Source organism: Panthera onca, chromosome B4 (genome assembly GCF_046562875.1).
Source record: "Panthera onca isolate mPanOnc1 chromosome B4, mPanOnc1 haplotype 2, whole genome shotgun sequence".
Classification (NCBI taxonomy): Eukaryota; Metazoa; Chordata; class Mammalia; order Carnivora; family Felidae; genus Panthera; species Panthera onca.
In genome coordinates, this window is record NC_138345.1 from 57,527,319 (window position 1) to 57,554,130 (window position 26,812).

The following is a 26,812-nucleotide window of genomic DNA, read 5'->3' on the forward strand; positions in this document are numbered from 1 at the left end:
ACGGTTCGTGAGTCCCAGCCCCACATCGCGCTCTCTGCTGGGAGAGAGCATGGAGCCTGCTTGGGATCCTCTGTCCCCCTCTCTCTCTCTGCCCCTCCCCTGCTAGAGCATGCTTGGTTAGGCTTTCTGTCTCTCAAAAATAAACATTAAAAAAACAAAAATTAAGGGGCACCTGGGTGGCTTAGTCAGTTAAGCATCTGACTCTTGGCTTTGGCTCAGGTCATGATCCCACAGTTCCTGAGACTGAGCCCCACATTGGGCTCTGCTCTAACAGGAGGGAGTCTGCTTGGGATTCTTTCTCTCCCTCTCCCCTCCTCCCCATTCATGATCTCTCTTTCTCTCTCTCTCTTTCACGCTCTCAAAATAAATAAATTTAAACACTGTTAAAAAACAAAAATTAAAAATAAGTAAATAATTTAAAAACCTTATATGTTTGTTTGTCAACTTCTCTCCATCTTAACTACCAACCCTAGTCTAAACTATTCCTTCCTACCTAGACCATTGCAATGGTTTCCTAACTGGTGCCCCTGCTTCTACGCTTTCTCCTTGAAATTTATTCTCCACAAAGCAGCCAGAGATTATGTGCCCATGTGTGCAAAACACACACACACACACACACACACACACACACACACACACGGTCACATCTTCTTACACACACACTTCTTACACATCTCTTATAGTTTACCATCACACTTCAAAAAATTTCTAACTCCTTACTCTGTGGTCTGGTTCTTGTCAATCCCTATAAACTCTTCTTACCATTTTCCTCTTTGCCCATGCTCCAACCACATTAGCTTTTTCTCTATTCCTCAATAACCTCAATTGGTTTCTCCCTTAGGGATATTGCACTAGCTGTTCTCTCTGTCTAATATGTTATCCCCATGATCTTCAAATGTCTGGTTCCTTCTTGCTATTCTAAAATAGCCATTAAGGCACTCTTCACCACGTTTTATCTCTCTGCATAGTACTTATCACTAGTTGACATGGTCTCGTGTTGCTTTTGTCTGCGAGTTGTCTGAGAACAGGAAGCTTGTATACCTTATTTACAGTGTAGCCTCAGCACGCAAAACAGAATTGGAATATAATAAGCAGTCAGTAAATATTTGCTCGATGAGTAATTTTAATAGTATGAGAGATGATGACTCATGTGTCATCTGACTTGAAATGTTCAAGTGCACTTTTCTAATATTCGAAAAAATAAAACCAATCTTCTAAAATACAATGAACAGTTAATTCATAATAAAAATCAAATGATGCTTGTCTCCTATTTTTCTTCAACATTTCTCAAATTCACCTTGGCACATTCCAGTCTCTGTGTGTATGTCTGCAATATTGCCTGACTAAAATCATTTCTCCTGGAATGCTCTCTAATGCCCAATATCATCCATGTAAATATAATTTGTGAAACCATTATCCACTTTTAAGACCCAATGACAAATGTTACCTTCCCTTTGATGCATTCTCTGATTAACTTCTATCTTGTGTGCACCCAAAATACTTTGGTCTTTAATGACAACCCTCATCTCAGTGAGAGAGCTAGGTATTAACGGATAAGAGTTTCTCAAATTTGGTTCCTTAGGACACCAGGACTTGAGACAATGTGTACAATTCACACGAGCTTGGGAAATACTGCGAAATATATATACTACTTTGGGGGATTCACAACACAGTAAAATTAACGGATCTGGAAAAAGTCCCATGGTAAGTACTGTGTAGGATTTAAGTTTCTGGAACCCAAATTTTGTTTTCATTATTTGATCGCAGAATCATCAACTATTTAAAAAAAAAAAAAAACAGATATCATTAACATCTCACAGAAGATAGCCTGAGATATACCTGAATAATGGTTAAGACCACAGGTTTGGGAAGTTGCTAAGTTGGATGACTTCAATTTTAATCTGGCCTCCAACAATTATTAAAGGAGTAACTATGCACAAGTAACTGATCTTCTCTGGGGCTCCACCTTCCCATCTTTGAAACAGAGTTGAACAGGACGATCTCATAGGATAAGTGTAAGGATTGAAAAAGAGCGGTATGGTCCCTGAGACCTAGTAGCCACTTTGTAAATGGTAGCCACCACTAGAATAGTCATTTTTATCACGGTTGTACGTCAGTGTTCACTTGAGTATCTCCCACAAGATGGAACACACACCATGCAAAGAGACTTAAGGGTTTGCAAACTGTGGGCATGCTTTGGGCAGAACAGCTAAGGCAAGAATCCTCACACCAGGTCCCAAATGCCTCAGGCCTCACGCCATCCCTATTGCCTTACATAGAGTTTAATTCAAGATTTATGTTACCATCCTTGTCTTCTGAGGCATTAGAGTTTACAACCCCTTACTTGGAAGTCCTCAAATAACATTTGTTGAATTGCTTGATCTCAATGGATTCTGACCTCCTTCAATTCTCATCCACCAGAAACTCCCCACCACCTCAAAACAACACCTGAAATCTTTAACATAGATCTCTTTCAAAAGAGTGGTTCACTCAAGCAATGATTTATATATTTAAAACCTAAGTAATGAAGAAGGTAAAATGTATAGCTCGAAAAATTCTCAAGTCTGATGTGCACTTCCTTCACCAACTGGTCAATAAGACAGTCCATAGTGCTGAAGAAATTCAGAGAATAAAGAGGTCCCTTGGGACTGGCTGTTAATGCCAACTCCCAGAAAGTAGGAGGCATTGTTACATGGAGGGAGCTACAGCTGATGACCTCCAGAGGGCCATTTCACCCCTGAGCTTCTATTCAATCATTGGAATTTAAAATAGAACACTAAAAAGAACTTTAAGAGATCATCAAGGCCATCCCCCTGCCTGTTAGAATATTTTTATATCTCCAAGTTCAATGTTGAAGTGTGAAGGCTCAAGCTGCAAGAGAAATTGATGGGTTAGAGGGCAGGAAAGCTTAGGGGGAGAAAAGAGAAAGGAAAAGAAAAATCTGAGGATAAAGGAATTTATGCCCTCCCAATTAACCTTACCAAGGCCCTCAAAATTCCCAAGGCAACCTTGATTCTACCTTTCTTTCTTTTGTTTTCAAATATGGAATTTTCCCCAGGACTAATGTTAGAATTGAGCATATTCTTCCTTTGATTTATGAGAACATTCAGGGAATATAAGGTCATGAAAGTTACCAAACCAGCTGGCTTCAATGCAAAGTAATTAAATAGAAAGTCTTAAAAACTTAAAATCCTTACTAGACTTGTTTCAGAAGAATGTTACATTTATCTTCTTTCACATTTAAAGTACTCATTCTTATATTTTTAAAATATTTATTCTAGATTTACGTGAACCTTCCCCTGATGATAGCAGTGGACCCAATTCAGAAAATCTGAAATTAGAGCATCTGTATTTGTGGTTAAAACTACTCGTGAACAACATTTCAGGAAATACGTGGTTACGGTAATTAGATAACCATAAATGTCTGTTAGAGTTCAGAAAAGCAGTTAAGTGCTGGAAATTTTTTCCTAAAAGAAAAAAAAAAAAAACCACTACAATGGGACATAAACAGAAACAAAAAAACAAACAAAAACAATAACAACCCTGATTTCTTAAGAAGTTGAACAAAGCTACATACTTAAGTGGTTATGCTCTAAACCTAAATGCAATCTACTCAAAGGGGCATTAAGATGTGGGTTTATAAGCTTCCCTATACTGGGTAAAATGCACATACCAAGAATTGTGCTATTTATTTTTAAACTCCTTTGATATGATCCTTAAATTGTACTTAATAATACCTTATAGACCTGGGCCCACCCAGGGGCTTTCATGACCCCTCTACTCTAATACTGTCTTTAAGGCCACTCAGACCCTTTGAAAGCCTCTTACGTTCTAGGTTTTATAATTCCTTTGTAGTACACATATTCAGATACGCACAGGTTAGTAATTTCTCTAAGAAAAATGATGTTTGAAACAACACTCTTGCAGGCTTACTCCTGAGTACACACGCACAAGTAAATCACCTACATCCAGCAGCTGGAAAACAGAGCCAATTTCTGGTAAATGGACATGATAGCCAATTAAAGGAAACCAAGTGGTAGCAAGTCTAGATGGTGAAACATGAGACAATTTTCTGTGACTTTTGCTTGAGGAACCAAGGCATGCTTTAATAGAGTGGCTTCAGGTGTTGATACTCTATCAATGTCTATATCTCTCTGATTGAGCGTGACATAATAGCTGTTTCATTTTTGAAGACCTAGCATTTCCATTTTCTTATATCCTATAGATATCCAAGAGCGAAGAGAGTTGCCACATTACATATCTCCAAATAAAACCATAGGGTAGTCAAATTAATCTAATTATCTGTGACCCAATTTGATAATACTGCTAAAAGCAATGTTAGAAAGGACTTCTGTAGAGTATGTTCTTTCTTTTCTCAGTCATTCTCTTGTTCTAATAATCTGGGTGAGAAAATACTCTTTCACACTGAAAATGCACCTGCTGAGATATTTTATCCATAAACTTGAACTATGAAAATGTGTGCTCTATTTACAGGTATTTGGAAAATGTAATGATGAGACACTCAAAATTGTCATCACCTTAATAAAGGTCTGAAAAATTCTAAAGATTGATCCAACATCATTTTCACATTTAACAATTATACTCAAGCAAGTATTCTCAGGTGACTTAAACAGGTTCAGCAAAGGTCAGAAATATCACTTGCTCATAGCTCTCTCTATGAGGCTGGCTGGCCACAGTGAGTTTTCTACTTGCTTCTTTCATTTCTCACTTTGATCCACCCTTGACCCTATTGACTTTGGTCTCTGACTCACAGATACAAACATGTGGCAGGTTTTATGGTATTTTAGAAAATAATTTTGTGTTCTTTAACAGAGATGAACAATTCTTTATGGGAATCTTTAAGGTTTATTTATTTTTGAGAGACAGAGAGCAAGGGAGCACGAGTGGGGGAGGGGCAGAGAGACAGAAAGAGAGAGAGAGGAAGAGAGAGAGAATCCCAAGCAGGCTCAGCACTGTCAGCATGGAACCTGAAGTGGGGCTCGAACTGGAGAACTGTGAGATCAGGACCTGAGCCAAAATCAAGAGTCCCCAGTGCTCAACCGACTGAGCCACGCAGGCACCCCTATGAGAGGCACTTTCATTCCAATTGTTCCAATTAGGAATTTACACTAAAACCTCATCTTTGTTGTTGTGTTTTTGCTTTGTTTTTTGTTTGTTTTGAGTGAGGGAGGGGCAGAGAGAGAGGAGGGGCAGGAGAGACTCCTAAGCAGGCTCTGTGCCTGCCCTGCAAGCCAGAGCCCTTCACAGCGGCTCTTGAGATCATGACCTAAACTGAAATCCAGGGTCGAATGCTCAACCGACTGAGCTACCCTGGTGCCCCTGAAACTCCATCTTTGGAAGCAAAAGACTTACTCCAAAAACCTCTGTATTTTTTTTCTCATTTCTTCTCCAATGTACTGTCATTGTGAATTTTTAATATTTATAATGAGCAAAATTATATGCTTGGAATGCGCCCTTCAACATAATGGTATTACAACTAAATATTTATTTGAATTACGTTTATGGTAATAATAACTAATGTGTTTTTTTTTTCACACCATAGGTTAAAAGTCTGCAGCCTCTAATTTGACAGGAACTCTATTATCACTTTCTGCAAAATTAGACAGGAAAAAATATTAAGACATCTAAAATCTGACACAAATAGAAATCTTTCTCTCTTTTTTTTAAAAAAACAAGAAAGATGATTAGATGCTGCCTGACGTCCCATTTTCAGGCCAAGAAAGGGGATACAGAGGTTCACTATCTTTTCCACCAAGTAAGACCCTTGCAAGAATGCATTGGTATGTAATAACACTGAACTTCTTTAGATGTAGATAAAGTTAGCTTTATCTTCAAGAGGGTCTTATCCATTCAGCCCCCGGTTTCAACTAACATCAAAATACCTTCATTACAAGGCCCCAGCACAGAGGGCTAATCCACAGCACATCATCTGTGAAACATACCACCCTCATACTTGAAAAATGACCGACTAGAGGTGAATAAACAGCACGGAGACAGAAGAATTCCCCTACTCAAAACTGGAACAGAATCTAAACAAAATCATTTTTTTGTTCTTTAAGTTCCAAAGTAGGCTGATTTTCTCAGTGATTTGTAAAACTACCTACTTGAATTTTTTTCTTTAATGCCTCTTACTGTACTTGAGCACTTTTTGTTTTGGTCACAATTACAAACTCTAAACTCTAAAAGCCAATGCCATTTTTCATGATGCTCTTGGAGAAATCTGTAGGAGAGACCTCTTAGAAATAAGTCTACCCTTCTGCAAAGCTTAGCAAAGTTTAACTTTCTAAACTTAAACTTTTGCAAAGTTTAGCAAAGACTTCACATCAGATTATTTTGATTAATTTTACTTCAGAAAATGCACACACATAGCCTATGTTCAAAATAACACCCACAAACACACCCGGAGATTCCAAAGTTTAGCATTTCCCCCAAAACATCTCTGAAAATGATAGCACTCCAATAAAGACTGATATTCTGCTGAGGATAAGGCCATGACCCCAAGATGCTAGAAAACCAACCTTCTGCAGTAGAGGCTGAGTCAAATGCCCGTCCAGGATGGAGGCACTCACTCCAGCTGCCACATGGTCTAGCTGCTGCTAATTCCTAAGTGATTCCTCCTCAGGATCTGCCCCCCGGAGGAAGAGAGATGCCATGGCCAGAGTCTCACACACCTATGAAGGGTTTAGAGTGATGGAGGATGGGCACCCTTGCCTCCTTCACAAAAAGCTCTGAAGGGCCAAGAAGTACCCAAGATCTCCAAGGTTCTGTTGAGGCCTGCGTGGTAACTACATGTCAGTATAGCTCCTCCCTCTGCCTGGTCCCGGGGGGCCTATTCCCTCACAGCTGTTGATCTCAAGGGCACTCCCAGTCTCCAACTTAGCACCTCAAGGCACCAGACCCAAGAGGCATCACAATGAGAGGAGCTGGAGGGATACCAAGATATATTACAATGCAACATTACTTCTTTTATAAAGGTAAAGAAACCTCAGCCAAGAACAATTAAATAATTTGCATTGAATCAAGTGTCTAGTCAGTCCTGGTAACAGCTCCTCCGCCTTTTCACTTCCAGGTGGGTGTCCTTTATTAGAAATTATTTTCCTGGGGCACCTGGGTGCCTCAGTTGGTTGGGAGGCTCAGGTCATGATCTTGCAGTTTGTGAGTTCCACGTCCTCGGTGGGCCCTGTGCTGGAGCCTGCTTCAGATTCTGTGTCTCCCCCTCCCTCCCCCTCCCCAGCTCGCACTCCGTGTGTGTGTGTGTGTGTGTGTGTGTGTGTGTGTGTGTGTGTGTGTGTGTCTGTCAAAAATAAATAAACATTTAAAAATTTTTTAAAAAAAGAAAGAAAGAAATTGTTTTCCTCAATGGACTTCAACTAGACTTCACCTGAAAAAATCACATTGGCTTTTAAGTCTGGCCAAGTAACAGTTAACAGTTTATCTCTTTACAGCCTCCCACGTGCCATATTTAGATTTCTAGAAACTCTCCCAAGGAAGGAGAATCATCCAAATGGGTTTGGAGAGATTTAGGGGATCAGGATGGTTGAGGTAGAAATTAACGTTTTCTTCTGAATATCTACTAGCATGATGCAAGGAACTTTACATAACATTATCTTAATCTTCATGACTCAATGAAGGAATATTTCTTCTTTCATTTTATAAATGAAGGAACTGAGGTCCATTTGGGTCATGTAAGATCTGACTCTGAAGCCACTGTATGTTCATCCCACTGCCTCACTGGGACTACAAATAAACATCCTCTGTACCCCGCCCCCTCTTGTTTACCACGTTTCCAAGTGTGAGGCCTTGGTTATAATTTACCTTCCTGATGGTCCCAAGTATAGCTTCACTACATAATATACTTATTAACTTGACTCACTAAAAATCAACAATTGCAAACTTTTCAGAATGTTGGTTAACATTTATGATCTCATAGTGCCAAAAATAAATAATTTACTCTCAGGGGTTAGTAAAGCTAAGACATATTGTTACAGTGTTCCTCACCAGGATAAAAATTTACAATGACATCCCTTAACTAGGCACTTAAGAAATCATTTGGCAGTTTACTTTTTGCCAAATGCCATACATTGTTCTAATGTCAGATAGGAAGTAAAAGTTATTTATAGACTGAAATATAACACTATTAAAGCTCAATCTTATATGCAGCAACACATTCCAAATAGAGTTCTCAACACTACATTTTAAAGCGCAAATCACTGTATTCAATACCAGCATATGAATGTCTTCTTAATAGAGTACCAGAGGTGTTACAAAGACTCCAAAAGGGGAGACAGTTGAAAGAAAAATCTAATAATGTCAATGATATGTTTTTTACCTTAACCTAAAAATTAATTTTTGTGACTAAACTTTTATAAACTGGTTTTTTTGCTATCTGTGATTCATAAGACTGCTATTGACATGAGCCAGGTTAAATGTTGCTTTTAACAATGTTGAACTTTGGGGACGCCTGGGTGGCTCAGTCGATTAAGCGTCCGACTTCGGCTCAGGGCATGATCTCACGGTTCATGAGTTCAAGCCCCACGTTGGGCTCTGTGCTGACAGCTCGGAGCCCGGAGCCTGTTTTGGATTCCATGTCTCCCTCCCTCTCTCTCTCTCTTTCTCTCTCTCTCTCTTTCTCTCTCTCTCTCTCTCTGCCCCTCCCTGGCTTGCACAGTCTCTCTCTCAAAAATAAATAAGCATTAAAAAAATTTAAAAAAAAGAAACAATGCTGAACTTTGACATTTTAATTTATCTAAGCAATTTTTAAAAGATTAGCATTTCTGTTTTGGATATATAGACACAATATTTTACAGCCTGTGGGGCTGTTTTTTCATAGTAAGATCAGCCTTTGTATAATTCTCATTCAGGGGAATTCTGGTATTTGTCGTTTTATGAGCACAACCAAACTGTTACACTTTAGTTATAACAAGGGGGCTTCTGAATTCCTTAAATAAAAGGATTTTAAAATCTGTGACAATTCTTTAAATAAATTTAGGAGAAAGACGTAAAACAATTTTTTAATGTAAACTGATGGGCACGCTAACAATGGTAGAGCTGTCTCCCATTCTTGCATAAATACACAGAACAGTACATTCTTATTTGCTCCTAACACGCAGCATGACATCTTAAGGCCTATCAGCTGGTTTTATTTTACGTTAGGCTTAAAGATCAGTGGACACTGCAGACACAGGAAGATTAGGCAAAACAAGAAGCTTGATATTAAAAGTGTTCTCTAAACTCAGAATACTACTTTCCATCTTATTCTGTAATGAAATAAGTGTTAATTACTTCCTAAATAGAGCTGCAAGATAAAAAACACAGGACACCCAAGTAAATTTGATTTTTTTAAGCGTATCCCATGCAGTATTTATGTTGTGCTTATGAATCACCTGAATATCTTGTTAAAATGCAGGTTCTGGTTCAACAGCATGGAATGGTGCCTCAGTGTATCTTTTTATTTGCTAAATCTGCCAACCTATCTTAAAGTATTTTGAAAAGAAGAAAACACTGAAGATAGTATTGGTAAATGTTCACTGGCAGACTAATAATTGCAGTTAATGAATGGAATGATAAATTTGATAAATTATTTTTTATTTACAAATTTGTCTCAGTGTCTTCTCTAAAACCTCCAAATTAGTAGTAAAAATAGAACACATATTTTCCCCCACCTTCACAGGTCCATTATCTAATCGGTGATGTTCACCCTTGACTAAATATCAAAATCACCTGGACAGCTTTTAAAATCCTGATACCCAGCCACACTCAATTAAATATTAACCTCTGGGGTAGGATGGGACCCAGGCATAGATGTTTTAATCTTCCCAGGTGATTCTAACGTGCACTTAGTCGGAGAACCTGCCCTAGGTCCCTACTCTACAAAGTATATAAGCAACATCAGCCCTGGCTGGCAACTTGTTACAAACACAGAATTTCAGGCCCCACCCCAGGCCTTCTGAATCAGAACTTGCATTTTAACAAGATATTCAGGTGACTCATATGCACATTACAGTTTGACAAACACTACTCTAAATCATTTACAGATAACAACTAAAGGCAGCCATGTTTATGACTTTCACGCTATTGCTAACTGGAATCTAGAATATTCCAACATAGCGAAACTGGTCTAATTAAGTACAGTTACTACAGCAGAGACCAAAGAATTGTCAGTACTCTCCCACTGCATATCACTTTATAGACTTCCAACAGAAATAACAGGAACTAATCAAACACACATTGGATAGAATGCTGGAGGCAATACCCAAAGGGCAGCATACCTGATTCTGGCCCAAACCCCACAAACCAGGAAACCAAGATCTAAATAGCAATTACCGCTTCCTTTTTCCCCTAATCCCAATCCTAGTCAATAAAGCTACCTAGTCAAGGTCCTTTGCCCCCAAAGTGCTGGTGTATCTATAGTAATCACTGACTTCTGTGTTTTCCAGCTATGAATTCAAAGGTTTCTTGTATATGTTCCATCAAGCAACTGAGGACTTCTTTCACAAATGATAGTCTATAGAAACCTAACATGGTAACCTCCTAAATGCAGCAGAACCAAGCATTCACATCAAGGCTGAAATCTATGTATCATGATTTGAAAAGCATCTGAAAGGCTTCCTGTCAAATTGTCCTCCCCAGTTTATTACCAGAGTTCTCCTAAGTAAGTTTCTTGCGTTAAATAATGTTTTTCCTCTCCTCCGGTGAAATATAAATGCTGCACTCCTAAGGAGTTAACATGTTTACTTTCTCAAAACTTAGTGTTGAATTAAATTTTCAAATTGTGTTTTGTTACCTGAAAGAAGAGATTGATGAGTTCTGGGTTACTGAAGGCAGGAAGAGTCAGGGAAAAGAATAAAGAAAGCAGCAGAAAGCAGTACAGGATACCAAAGAAAAACTTGGTCTAATGTCTAATGTAGTATTTAGAATGTCTAATGTCTAATGTCTAATCATTTTGCTTCCAACTTACCTTAATACTTAAGGATAGCACTTCCAACCCATTCAAGCAAAAATTAATACTTCATATTTGTATAATTTCATTTTGTAATTTATTTCTGACTCACTTAAACTATAAAAGAACTATCTCAAGAAGTAGACAACTGCAGAGTTTATCTTAAAAAATTTTTAAGGGAAACAGAAGATAGTAATTTTTAGTTTTCATACATTATATATCACAACTTACAAAGCACGGAGCTGAAAAAGAGAAAACTTGAGGTTATACAGAGTGTACTTTTGAGTGAATAATAACTTTTGAACATAATTCTAGTTTTATTATATTTCATGAAGTGAGCAAGGGAAATTGTGTCTGCATCAATGTAGTGAAGGAGTTTCTCATCTCAAAAGCCTATCTGTATTGATATCAGAAAAGGGTAGGGGTGCAAAATGACAGCAGCTGGCCTGCCCTTTCACCTTCCTAACACGGCTGGTGGCAGCAATGAAGCTTAATCAATGCAATGGAAGTGACATTTTGCAGTCAAATCAAATTAAATGGAAATGAAAGGAAAATCTGAGGTCCAACCTAAAGGCTGTTCCTCTTACCACTGAGGTCATCTCCATGGCAACTAAATGCCACAAATGTGTAGAGTAAATCCTTAACAAATCTGCAGAAAGCATGTCCAATTGAATATGATAGTGTCTGTCACTGTACTTTGCAGCTTTCCAAGAGCTTACATTACAAGTAACAAAAACGACTTTAGCCAGCAAGTAAGCAGGACAGCCCAGTTAATCTGACCACTACTCAATGACAGGGGTGCTCGACTTCTGAAAGGATGAACTCTAAGTAAGTGGAAACTTAAAGACAGACCAAGTTAAGTGGATTGGGGTCACACTGCCGTGTTTTCTAGAATTGTTTCCACTTGGACTTATTCAGTTCAGAATCTTCCTGGTCCCTTTAGCAGCATTTTCACATCACAAGGAATAATTTATATGGGGTACATCTGATCACGCCATTATCCTTTCTCAAGTACTCCCTCGGACATTGCCCTTCCCCCTCTTTCTGAGAATGCAGTGAGAGCAGATAGGTTGCAGGGTTACGCGAAGGCAGCACGGTACTGGCCAACTGCAACAGAGCAGCAGTTCCTCCTCATGTAGTTTCCTCTGCACAGACTCTTGCGGAAGACTTGAACTCATCCCTCTATGCCTCTAGGTAGTTGACTGTACCACGTGGCCAGTCCAAACCACCTTGGGTAATCTGGAATTCATTTCTTGTCGGAGACCATATTTTGTTGAAGAAAGTAAAATAAGATCATTGAATACTCTTCCCCTATAACTGAACAACCATTAGAGTCTTCCTATCCCAAGGACAAGAATTCTCATGTATCTGTGTATGTTTGGCTTGAGATTTGGGTGCCCTCTACTACATGACAATATCTTTACAGAAGGAAGAAAAAAGATCAACGTCTCAGTACACCGAGTTCGCCCACTGACACATACTCAATTCGTTGTTCAAGCTATACAACAAGAAACGTTACTTTGTAGGAAGATTCACTGCACTACATTTGGCATGCTCTCCGTTGGTCAAATAATTAAGTCATAAAAGTGGCCACTCTCATTCTTGGAGTTTGCTACTGATGCTGTCACTTTGCAATATGAAAGATGTCAACAGATTTACACCTTAGGATGACAATTGGATATGAAGTGACAGTTTTTGCTCAAATGCATAAAACCATGGGTCGTTATATTCTATCCCCATTAAAATAGCAATTCATACTAAATAATTTCTAGGAAGAAATCCCTGCTTTTTGAATGGTGATTAAAATAGCAACAATGCTAACTTAACATAACAATAGTTCCCATAAATATATCATGAATTATCATCTTTTTTTCAGTAGCACTAATTTACTTTACTTGGGGTGGTATGTCTTGGAATTTTCCAAAATCTTTGTAACAGTAATAATAAGGCCTAACCTCCATTGAGCACTTACTCTGGCAGTGATGAAAGCCAAGCAAAATAAAAGTCTGTTGTGTGAAACATCTTGCTCCCACATAGCACCAATGTTTTAAGGTTTATAATAACTACAAACTAATTCTGTTTCATATTATCATCACCATAAAATTATACTTCAGTTTAATATAATGGAATATACTCTGCTCTTTGGGACTTTAATCCCGGTTCAGTTATTAATTAATAGCATCCTGGCTTGCATCATTTTCTTCTCTCTTGCCAATATTCTAAACTGCAAAATGAAGCTTATTCTACTGGTCCTTCTTACCTCATGAGATTACCCAAGGATGCAGTGATAATGTGGAAGACCTCTGGAGAGTATCCAACAATATACAAGATCTGTATCTCATATTATTATATTGAAATAATACATATTTATTATACTGAAATATTTACATAGCATAGGATTATATTATTCTTTCACAGAGACTATTCTTGTGATGTTAGGAACGGTAAAATAGTAAGCCTCAGTTTAACTGGAAAACTTCAGTTTTCCTAACTCCATACCTATAGCTCCTAGTAAAAATTAATTCTTATTTAGCAATTCTGTGTATAAAATTTGATAGAAAATATAATAACCCAGATGAACACTCTGCAATTTTCTTTTCCAAAATCATTACTGGGTATCACATTACTCCCTTAGGATTCACTTCTATTCCTACGGTCAAATGCTAAAAGAGAAGAAAAATTTTAAAAACCTTATTTAGGTCTTTGAACACTGAGTTCTGATAAGTTTTTATTGTATTAGACCTTTTTGATCATTTAAAGAAGATGGAACAATATATTAAAGAGGACCCCATCCTGCCCCCAAGGTTATTTTCTCTTCTGACTACTGCATTCATTATACATTTAAAGACCTGGGGCACCTGGGTGGCTCAGTGGGTCAGGCATCCAACTTCAGCTCAGGTTATGATCTCAAGGCTTTTGAGTTCGAGCCTCACATTGGTCTCTGTGCTGACAGTTCAGACCCTGGAGCCTGCTTTGGATTCTGTGTCGCCCTCTCTCTCTGCCCCTCACCCACTCATGGACTGTATCTCTCTCTCTTTCAAAAATGAATTAACGTTAAAAGAAAATTTTTAAGCCATATTTACATTTTTCCAAAGAAGACATACAGATGGCCAACAGGTATATGAAAAGGTGCTCAACATCATTAATCATCAGAGAAATGCAAATCAAAACCACAATGAGTTACCACCTCACACCTGCTTAAATGGCTATTATCAAAAAGACAAGAAATAACAAGTGTTGACAAGACTGTGGTTTTAAGGAAACCCTTGTGCACTGTTTGTGGGAATGGACACTGGTACAGCCATTATGGAAACAGCATGGAGGTTTCTTTAGAAAATTAAAAAATAGAACTACCACATGATCCAGCAAGTACGCTTCAGAGTATTTATCCAAAGAAAATGAAAACATTAACTCAAAAAGATATGTGCTTCCCATTATTTACAGCATTATTTACAATATGTGCAGCATTATTTACAATAGCCACAATATGGAAGCAACCTAAGCATTCACTGATAGATGAATGAAGAAACTGTGGTATATATATTTAATGAAGTATTATTCAGCCATAAACAAGAATGAAATCTTGCCATTTGCATCAACACGGATGAAACTTGAGGGTATTATCCTAAGTGAAATAAGTCAGAGAAAAATAAATATCATATGATCTCACTTATATGCAGAATCTGAAAACAAAAAACAAAAAAACAAAAAAAAACCCCACACATTCACATAAACACCAACAACAAAAATTTGAGCTCATACATACAGAGAACAGATTAGTGATTTCCAGAGGCCACGAGTGGGGTGGGAATTGAGGAATGGGGGAAGAAAGTTAGAAAGTGTAAACTTCCAGCTATAAAATAAATAAGTCATGGGGATGTAATATACAACATGATGACTATAGTTAATATGGTACTGTATATTTGAAACTTGTTAGAACTGTGTATCTTAAAAGTTTTCATCACAAGAAAATCTGGTAACAATGTACGGTGATGCATGTTAACTAGACTTACCGTGGTGATCATTTCACAATATACAGAAATATTGAATCATTATGTTGTATACCTGAAACTAATATAATGTCATATGTCAGTTGCATTTAAGTTAAAAAATAATCATAAAGCCATGTTTGTTTTCCCTTTGAAAGTTCTGGCCCGCCTTGATCCAAAAAAAATATTTGGGGCAATCGGAAGTGTTTTATCAATCATAGATTCTAAGTTTCAGTATTTCAGTGGTACTCTCTATGTACAGCTGAATTTGAAAACAAAGACAGGAAGCCCTGCCATAGATTATCACAAATCACACACTCAAGGAAACAGAATGACAAGATTTAAAAGTTACTGTGTCATATTTACTTTGGAAATTGCCATTATAACTGAAATACAGTTTGACAACACAGTTTAAAACTCCTGAACGCTTAGAGATTTTATCTAACTAATAAACTTGTGGCTTCATAAACCCACAAAGCTCCTGTGATACTATCTTATTCGAAAAGGGTGTGAGCGTGCCAGGTGTAAGGAAGCAGATGCAATCTACGGATTGGTGAACCGCAAAGTGTCTGTCTATTTTCAGAGATTATAGGGATAGCGCTGGTGCCATTGGTTAAGATAGCAAATTGATTTCTTCAATAAACTAGTGCCCTCATTCACTCACCACAATTTTCTAAAATTGCCCTTTTGATCTGAAGCTTCCAATCCTGATCAGGCATCATTTTTTATTTTGGAATGCTGAAATCTATACTCTTCAGCTCTTTTTTCCTTACATGACCAGAAACACAAACCTTTCTCTCCTCATTCACTCCTCTGAAGTTGGATACTTTTCTTTAAATTTCCGTCCATGTTTATTGTTTTTTTTAAAGAAATAAAAGTTTAAACCCCAATCTTAAATTTCATAAATTTAAAAGTGTGTTGACAAATAGTGTTACCTACTGGCAGTCACATACAAATTAATGGCTGCTTCAGATAAGATGTTTAGATTTTCAGCTTCCCTCTGATGGAGTGTGAAATCTATACTCTGGGAAATAATGGAAAATGGGTATCTGCAAAAATATGCATATGCATGTGTGTTTATGCAGGCTTACATGATGTGTGTATGTAAGTACATATATACCAGTATTTCACATTTTGGAACGTAAAGCGTGTGTTCGCTTTGTCTTTTACTACCACTGCTACTTCTAATAAGTGTTAGTTTCCTGAGAACTTATTATACATAGGCACTCGCACTCCTCTAATTACACATATTAATAAAAATCCCATGAGATAGGAACTGTCATCAGTCCCACTTCATACATGAAAATCAGAGGCGCAGAGTTTAATCCCTTGCCCTAGTCTCATAGTCAGTAAAAAGGGCTAGTAATACAGGTGCTTTCAAAAGGAATCATGCTGATGTGCACACTGAAATGAGAAGTACATGAAAAGTAATCATTTTCTGACTTTCTGGTTGGTTACGTGTTTAGGCTGTGGGATACCACCGATGAATCCAGGGCAGCTACAGAGATGGTGGTAATGACAGCGGTTGGAATTGGGCAACACTGGAGGCTGAGGACACTGCAGTCATTGAGACAGTGGCAACTGGCTGATGAGGAAGCATATTTTACAGATATTTAAGAGCTGGACTTATCAGGATTTGGTGACCAGCTGGACGGGGCTATGGCAGTATAGAGAAGCCCTGCATGGGCTCTGGACCAAGTTGCCTGCAATGAAAGCCTTGTGCTGTGTGAACCCAGGCAAGTTAGCTAATCTCTCTGGCATCTCCTCTTCATCGGTAAGATGGGAATGTAGCCATGGCATACCTTCTACATCAGGCACTGTGAAGATTAAATTAGTTAATATATGCTATGTATTTAGAACAGTGCTTAGAACACAGGAAGTACTATGTTGGTATTAGTTTTTAGAGATATGATTATCTACAAAGATTTGTTGATTTCCCACGCATGGCCCCAATATTAGAAATGCATAAGACTAATCCTAGCCTTCAGAGAATCCAGAACCCCCCTGTATGCACTCAGATCAGAAGGGTTAAATATAGCCCCACAAAATAGCTCTTGAGGTGTCTTCTCCTATTCCCACTGTTGTTTATTACTTCATATATGCCTAGTCTCTCAGTACTTAACATCTTCGTTATGTTTATGTTGTCTACCATCTATTGCTTTAACTGTTTTATTTTAAAATATTCATATTTCTTTTCCTGTGTTTCCATTTTCTTGGTCTTCAGGGATTCTAATGATGTTTTCAAAAAAGAAGATGAATTATTTCTCTACTGAACTTTACGATGCCTGGCCTGCTTTTGCCCTAAATTTTGTAATCTGCCCTTTCTTTCCTTTATTTCTGCTTTGGTTCCTGATTTATATTTGAGTGTTCTCCACTTGGCTTCTCTCTTTTTTATGGACATTTCTGGGTTGGATTTCTCCCCCTTGTGTACTCATGTTCTAGGTTCACAATTTTGTGATGCCTTTTATTTAACTCATGCCTTTAAACCTTCAATTCTGTAGAAAAGCACAAAAAGAACCACTTTCTGTAATGCCCCAGGTTAGCACATTATGAAAATGTTAAACAAAACAAAACAAAAATCCCCAGACATAGAGAGCTTATGAACAAATATCTATTCTCTGTGGAATGAAGAAATCTGGTTTCACTTTGTAAAGCTCACTTTGTGGGTGCTCAATACACTACACTAAGCTTTAAATTACTACACAGGGCATCCACAAGGGAGGATAAATGCCGTATTCCAAAAATCTCTTCCTCCATCAAGCTAACTGATTACAATTGGAGTTTCCTCAAATGAGCGTGTTTGATAATTTGTCTCATTACTACTGAAAAGGAAATGGAAATCAAGGACTTGAGGGCAGGAAGCAGGAAGCAAATATGATCAAAGGTTATATTGTATGAGATGCTGATTTTGTGCAAATGATAAGAAATGAAAGATCAGTGCAGTATCAGATAATACATATATATAATAAACTTGTAAGCTATTAACTAGGCTAGCATACACTAATATTACAAGCCATACAAAGTCACTGTATGTGAATAAGCTCAAAGTATCAAGTACAGATGTCTTTAAATGCAAACTGAAATACAGACGACGTAGAAAACCAACACTGAGTGCCATTTATTACTTTCCTACTAATTCTAGGTTTAGAATGTACTTTGAATTTGATTGCCCAATTACCCACATCTATATTATATCATCTCTAAGCATCATTACAACATCAGCCTCAATCTTGTGGGAAGAACTGTAAACAAAGGCCAGTTGGCTAAAGATAGATCATTACTGACACATCCACAATAAGGGAGGTAACTAGGAGTAATGAGTATAATCAAGAGAAGTAAATTTAGGCTAAATACCAAGAAAGAATGTTCAACACTGAGGACAGATTAAGGCAGGAACCTTCCAAGATAAGTGATGAAGATCACTAAAACACTTAAATCCATTAAGAACAGCTTTTCATTCATAAGGGTATCTGATAAATGATTCCAAACAGCGAGAATGCTAGAAATGAGGGAATTCTCTCTTGTTAGCTTGGGAAATTAAACATAAAGATATAAGATGATGATGTGATTTCCTCACAAAATAGGAAAATATTGCTTTTACAAAAAAAAAAAAAAAAAAAAAAAAAAAAAAACCTTGTTATTGACAAGTATTAGGAAATAGTGTCATGGAAAGCATTTGGAGTCAGAATGATCTGAGTTCAAACCTCACCTCTGTCATTTACCAGGTAAGTGAACTCTTTAGCAGGAGTTTCCACAACTGAAGATGAGTACACAAAGGCTGACTTGCAGGGCTCCTGTAAAGTTTAAACATGATAATATATAAATGAATCCAAGGATTAATTAATTACTGAGCACAGAATACTCCCTGGATTACTCTAAAAATTAAATAAATGGTAGTTAGTAGATTTTCAACTCTAACTTTAGTGAGACATTTTGATCCATTACCATTCATAAATAAGCATATGTTTTTCTTCAAAGTAGTCAATCAAAAATCAGGATTTATTGCTGTTTTACAGATGATCTGAGGCATATGTTTTAAATCCAAAGTTCTCCCAGACATCTAGCTAAGTTAGGTTAGGATAGGTGCTGCTATTTTAACATAATTCATAAAAGTTGCACACATCCAGAGAACTGGGCCTTTTGTTCCCTGACACTCTTCTTTGCTCTTTAATGTGAAAAATGATGAATTTTAAACTTCAGTTAACCAGAACATTAGATCTGAGCTATTCTGGAGAATTATATTTTATTTTGATTTAATTTTTCTGACTATACAAGTAGAAATTTATCTTTGTCTAAATCCTCAACATAAAAAATTATGCTAGTATATATTATTATAGCTTTCTGCCTTAGAAGTAATATATCATGAACATAATCTTCCTGTAAAGGAGACTTATAGTACTCCCACCATCATTATCTGCATATTAATTATCACTGTAAAGTACCAAGGATGTTTAAGATGTATGACACTGAGTCATGTCATACTGACCCATGGTCTTGAAGTTGTTTATATTAAATACCTAGAATCTACTTGTTTCTTCTAAATGTTAAATGTGGGGCATGGTCGGGGGTTGCTCTGGGGACTAACGATTTAAGATGATTCTAGAGTTGTGGTGAGTTGACAGTTTAATAAAAACAAATGCTAGTATGTGTTACTAATGGGATAAATAAGCAGACTTTGTACTCCAACTTATAAAATCATAAATGAACCAATTAAATGAAAATGGTGTGGATTCCACACATCAATTATATTAAGTTAGCAAAAAAAAAAAAGTTTTTCAATAACTTTATGCACTTTTAATAAGCAACGGCATTAGTCAGTAAAAAATAAGAACTCTGATGCATTTAGAGCCTATAGATCTAAACCAGACAAAACAAAGCCTCATAAATGTGTTTGTTCATTAATTTTTAAAAAGCCAGACTTTGAGTTGTTATCATGTCAACTGGCACCAAACCCTACTCAATTTAGTGCAACTACAAAGTGGAACCCATAGTCTACAATGGCAGGGTTTTTGATCACACTAATTAACAGCCATTTTGTTTAAAATAAACAGATACGAGTCTAATTGCCTTTTTTACATAAGAAAGAGAAGATCTTAAAAGTAAAAACATGCAAAAGGAAAGATCAGACAAACACCACTCAGACAGATAAGCAAAGTGTGTGTGAAAGGAACCCAGAGGAAGTTGGGGTTGTTCTTTGGATTGACAGCCCAGTGGAGCAAAGGGAATTAGTCTCTCAGAAAGGTTAAAGGGAATTGAGAAGTGCACGTCCTGTTGGGAACCGTCCTGTCATGGTTTCCCCTCACAAAGGATTGTACCTCAGTTTCTAATGTGGTAAGCAGTTAAGTAACAGGTCTGATAATGTTAATTAGGAGAGAACCTCTGATTATGGACAAATCATCCCTTCTACCCTCTAGAACGCCCTTTAGGACAGGGTGTGGTGCAACTAAGGGTTCAAAGAGAAACTGCACTGGTTCACTAAGTTCCAGATGTTTTCCTTGAATTTTCTGTCCAAATGAACCCATTGATCAGTGGCCTGTGTTTTCTAAGGGTCCCAAATAGTCATTAATATAGATGATTTCAGGGGCGCCTGAGTGGCTCAGTCGGTTGAGCGGCCGACTTCGGCTCAGGTCATGATCTTGTGGTCCGTGAGTTCGAGCCCCGCGTCGGGCTATGTGCTGACAGCTCAGAGCCTGGAACCTGTTTCAGATTCTGTGTCTCCCTCTCTCTCTGACCCTCCCCCGTTCATACTCTGTCTCTCTCTCTGTCTCAAAAATAAATAAACGTTAAAAAAATTTTTTTTAAATATTGATGACTGTACTTCGAACTTATTTTGATTTATACACCAACAGTTGAGTTTGTATACATGCTGAATTTTCATCTCCCTAGCCTGTCAGAGCAATTCCCAGAGACAATTAGAAAAGGTTTCAGTTTCCAAAGCCTTCAATAAGAACATTATCGGGGTGCCTGAGTGGCTCAGTGGGTTGAGCGTCCAACTTCGGCTCAGGACATGATCTCAGTTTGTGAATTTGAGTCCCGCAGCAGGCTCCATGCTGACAGTGCAGAGCATGCTTGGGATTCTCTCTCTGCCTCCCTCCTCCTCTCTCTCTCTCTCTCTCTCTCTCAGAATAAACTTATTTTTTTTAATTGTTTAATGTTTATTTATTTTTGAGAGAGACAGAGTGCAAGTGGGGGAGGGGCAGACAGAGAGGGAGATACAATCTGAAGCAGGCTCCAGGCTCTGAGCTGTCAGCACAGAGACAGATGCAGGGCTCGAACCCATGAACCATAAGACCATGACCTGAGCTGAAGTCAGATGCTTAACCGACTGGGGCCACCCAGGGGCCCCAAAATAAATTTAAAAAGAGAGCATTATCAGATACGGTTCCTTATTTTAATTAAGAAACAATATGCTAATTAGTCATCACCATATGTATACATATATAGTGTTATATATGATGTAACATAAGCCACAAAATAACATAATTGAAAAATTATACCTACCTTGTCACCTATGGTGATTTACTTTAATATATAATCAGTATAATAAACATGTCACTCATTCTGCAGTACACAAGAGAAGATCTTTCTTATACTAAAAAGTATATGAAATTATAATAAAAAGTCATCATCTACTTTTAACCTCTGCCAAGATTTCCCCCTTTGGTTACTCACAGAATATTAACTACTAAAAAGCATTTGTCTTTCTATTAATCTTTATATCCCCTGTTTCTGGAATAGTACCATACAGAGGAGGGGCTTTCCAAAGTTTTGGGGGGAACCACTTTTAAAACTAAACTAAGATGATCAGTATAGTATTATCTGCATTCATAATAAGGTAAAAGCTGAAACAAATGCTGTGCTCCTATATGTTAACAATCAGTTCTTCAGGAGGAAAACCTGTAAATTTCACAGTGAAAAACCCACTGATGGCTGATTTCAAGCTTACCACCCCACCATGAAGTCCTTGAACACAGAGTTGGGGAGAGATACAGACAAGTGGCTCCCAGGAGCCAGCCTGCAAGAGCCAGCTTTGTCATACCGCTGGTTCATCTCAAAACCCCGTAAAAGTACAACAGCAAATTCCTGGCAACAGGATTTAAGTTGACTATGGTGTTTTCAACCACCTACATCTACAAAGCTGTTCGAGTTAAATTTAAATATTTAAATCTGTTGCCTTCAGATCTCACAAAACATTGGGGCATTTTTGTGTTTCAGGTTTTCTCTTCCACATCAAACAACCAGAAAAAACAAAAACAAAAACAAAAAAACCTCTGATCACTCTTAAATCCAAATGATACTCATCTTTAAGAGTCCAAGTACAGGGGCTCCTGGGTGGCTCAGTCGGTTAAGCATCTGACCTCAGCTCAGATCATGATCTTGAGGTTCGTGAGCTGGAGCCCCACATCGGGCTCTCCACTGACAGCTCAGAGCCTGCAGCCTGTTTCAGATTCTGTGTCTCCCTCTCTCTCTGCCCCTCCCCCACTCGCACTCTGTCTCTCTCTCTCTCTCTCTCTCTCAAAAATAAATAAACATTAAAAAAATTAAAAAAAAAAAAAGAGTCCAAGTACAGGTATAAGACTGAGCATCTCACAACTAATTAGAGTTGGCCAGTGGTCAGAAAGGAGTCCACAAAAATCTAGCCTCTCTAGTCCTCATCAAATATCCTAATGTATTTTCTAATATCTGAGATTCTCAAAAGACTTATAACCTGAAAAGGAACTGGGTGATTTTAATGTTAATTTATCAAGCTTATATGCATATCTGACTGCTATGTGGATACACAAAAGAGGAAAATTGAGCACTACTCAGGAAAACAATAAAATCATTATATATGTGATCAAATTCCTGATTAATCAAAAATGTGTCCAATAAAGGTTGGTACAGCGTATTAAACTTTAAAGAAACATTTACTTAAATGTATTTTATTAGTATAAAGGGTGCTATAAATTATTGTCTTCTTAAGGACTGAATGACTGAGGGGAGCCTGGGTGTCTCAGTCAGTTAAGCACCCAACTCTTGATTTTGGATCAGGTCATGATCTCTCAGTTTGTGAAACTGAATCTTGCATCAGGCTCTGCACTGACAGTGTGGAGCCTACTTGGGATTCTCTCTCTCCCTCTCTCTGCCCCACTCAAGCTTCCTCACTCTTTCTCTCTCTCTCTCAAAATAAATAAAATAAAGTTTAAAAAAAAAAGCACTACTAAATGACTGAAGGATATCAAGTAGAAATCAATTAAATTATCCAATTTGAAGAATTATTTTTACATGTGAAATAAAATAGTTTTATACATATTTTGTTGCATAAATAGTAATACTATTAAATATATTTAATTTTGGCTTAGATGCTTGGCTTGACAAGATTTATTAAACATAATCCTTCTTAGAATGACTTACCTAACAAAAAATAACTTGACTTATAATCCAAGAAAACTGGTTGCCTATGTCTGGTGCCTTAAAATCTTGTTTGAATAACTGCATCTCAATGACACACCCAATGCAATATCATTTTAAGTCTTGATAGTTATCATGGGGAAAATGTGGTCTGTAAGAAAAATTTAGAAGACCACTATATCATGATTTTAATAATTTTATATTGCCATATGCTTCACTCTATACCTACATCTAAAAATTTTGCAATTCATTTGAAATGAAAAATAGTAAAATTCAATAACTATCAAGTTAATAACATTTATTTTATCTCACTTTTATGAATATGTCAAAATTTAGTGTATTAAACATATACAAAAACAGTAGTTGGTCAGTCTCTCCCACAGGAGCATGAAAACTTTGAGGGTAAGAATCACGTGCTATCCATCTAAATATCCCCTGTGCCTAGCACAGTATCTTGCGATAAATAAGCACCAAAAAATGTCTGTAAACTGAGCTGAAGACTGATAGTGATGAGCGTGATATGGAAAGGAACAAAAGACACTGTGAACTAAGTGTGGGGACCACTTACTATCACCTCTCCTTGTTTTCTTGGCTCTGGCCATTCTGTGTATTAACAATGTACTAGAACAATGAGTACCTAGCAAGAGAGAGACTAAATTTCATCAATACAGAAGAAAAATGCATTTTATTAGAGGAAAGTCAATAGGCTAATTCTAAAATTTAATTAGAAACAGAAGAGAAAACTTTACCATCAGCTCCCTGGAAAGAAAGCCTAGCATGCTGAGCAGTGCTACCTGTTGTAATGCTCTGAGGGTCACTGCCCCTTCTCCAACTGTTCCTTGTTTGCAAGGAGAGAGGTACAGCATCTAAGAGTAAGACATAGAAAAGTTTGTAACAACTTGACAAAGTCCCCTCATGTCTGTTGAATCTAACAATGAAAAATCAGGGCTTGGATTTTGTATATCTTTGGATTTCTCCTTTCCATTTTTCAAATCCATGGTTACGGCATTTTATAACAGCATCAGTCCATGACAGGTTAGAAGTTAAAAAACAAAAAAACAAAACCGGTCCTCATCACGGATAGTTTGCAAAGCCCTGGTGTAGAGTGCAGTGATGCTCTGGAGAATTCAACGAGGACCCACAAAGAGATGTTCTAAGGTGGTCAATTTTTGGTCAACCATTAAAGCAAAACAAAATAAGGCAAAAGAGCCTTTTAACAATGAAAACTGACCAACAGAAGATGTGGCTGACAATTACCATTGTGGTAATTGTTCAAGAGGAAGTTGGACAGCTAGAAGCGAGTGGGACTCCAGCCCAGCTCTTATGGTTGGATGTCTCTGCTTCCACCTTCCCTCTTGTCAGAAAGCACACGACACTGCATGCATACCAGCCTTGGCCTCCCCCAACAGTTCCTTGAGGGCAAAGACAGTATCCCATTGGTGTCTGTTTCATCCCTCGACACAGTGAGGTTCACAAAGTTTACTGGAAAAATAAATGTCTGCCATTGAGATGGACTAAAATTACATTGAAGATCTAGTCTGTGATTCAGTGATTGACAAGAATGAGAATTCCAACCTGAGGAAAGTTTCATGATACATTTCAGAAATAAGGTTAAACATTCCAGAATTAGTGGGTTAAGAGCCTCCCAATATCATTTCTATTTGCATACTCATACATAACTTCTAGGATGGAGATTTAAATATTTTTTATATATTGCTACATATTAGATTTAGTGAAAGAATTTTATGACTCACATACAATCACAATTTCACTATCAGAGTGTTGAAAATGACCACTGTTTGGCAGCTTTTAGAAACATTAAATGCCCTGGCTATGAAAGATGCATTTTGAAAATATAAATTCTTCATGACTGTACATGAATGACAGTCTCAGTTTTATTATAAGGAATAACTTTTAAATAGGTGAATCCCTTAACTTCTCTGGGTTTCAGGGTCTCTTTGGAGTGAGATAATACTGTCACTTGTGTTGCATAGTATTATAAATTGAAGAGCTTGGTAAACACTGTTCAGCTGTTAAGTATTTACCTATTATCTACTTATTATTTGTATTTATACTTCTTTATATCCAGATACAAGCATTAATCATTTAGCTAAAAGCACAGTATGCTAGATTCTAAGTGATCAGTATGGTTTGTCTTTCTCATGAAGCCTATTAAAACAACAACAACAACAACAAAACAGCAAATCAAGTTACCTTCGATTGGAAGCTACCAGTTAATTAAATAATTTGCCTAAGAATCATAAATTTTATTACTTACCAAATTGTAAGGAGGCTAAAAAAAACAGACAACTATACAAAAAACCCTCAAAATAAATATAATTAAGCATAAAAAGTGAATTTGTCCAACACCTAAGGAATCCAAAATTGAGGACTATCTATCTTGTCACATCCCAAACAATGTTTCTGGTACTATATTGAAAAACCTTTTTAAATTACTATTGAGATGCTAGAATTAATCTTGAATTTTGTTCTTTCACCTGACATATCATAAAGTCTCACCACTATTTAAACACAATTTACAGTATTTGACACTCAAACTTCAAGTTCCTAAAGGAACAGATTTCCATTTATTCATTAAGATCACTGAAGAATACATTTACATCTTTCTGTCTGTACTTTTCTCATTATTTTCTTGAAAGAAGGAGTAGAAACAAAGGGAGTCTTCTATAATGCTGTAACTCAATAATTTTATCAGAAGACTGCAATATTTACTGACCATTCACATATTTCACAGTTTATGAAAAGAACTCTATTCTTTCCCACCTACTTAAAGGAAGAGCCCCCCACCCAGGTGGCCAGGATGGAAGTCAGTATCTCAAGCTCGATGAATTCTAAACAAAGGTCAGAGCTTATTACTGTTCCTATTCCTACTCAACCTGCTCTATATCCTGTGTTCCCCATTTCTGTTAATGGCAGCTTCAGCCTCTTAGTTACCTAAAACCAGCAGTTCTGAAGCACTATTTGTCCATCCTCTCACCTTCCACATCCAGCTGCCAAGTCTTGACAAGTCTTCCACTGCAATGTCTCTTTCCATCTGTTCCTTCCACTGCATATTCTCACATACTAGCTCAGGACCTCATTATCTCTTGCTTGAACCAGTGCCGAAGCCCTTCTCCATTATACCTTACTTATAAATGCCTTTGTTTCCAGGATCTCCATCTCCCTTCCGTCCTACTTATAAACGCAAAATGACAATATCCTGAATGAATTCAGAGAAGTTTGATCACGTGACTCCTCTGCTTAGAAACCTTAAACATCTTTCAAAAGCCAGACAAAGAACATCCAACTTATTCAAGGACTTCTGTTATCGGGTCCCAATCTACCTTCCCAACTTTATTTCTCACTATTTTCCTTATTGATATAGTATGAATGGATGCCTCCTTCAGTCTAACCAAGATGAACTCCACACTGTTCTCATTAGGCACCTGATTTCCTAACTCTGACTCTTCAT

General features: G+C 37.4%; 1 protein-coding gene across 5 annotated transcripts in view; it reads right to left on the reverse strand.

Annotated features, from left to right (window-relative positions):
* Positions 1-26,812, reverse strand: part of SOX5 (SRY-box transcription factor 5) — a 1,011,771-nt gene that overhangs the window by 902,876 nt on the left and 82,083 nt on the right. The gene's annotated exons all lie outside the window — the stretch shown is intronic.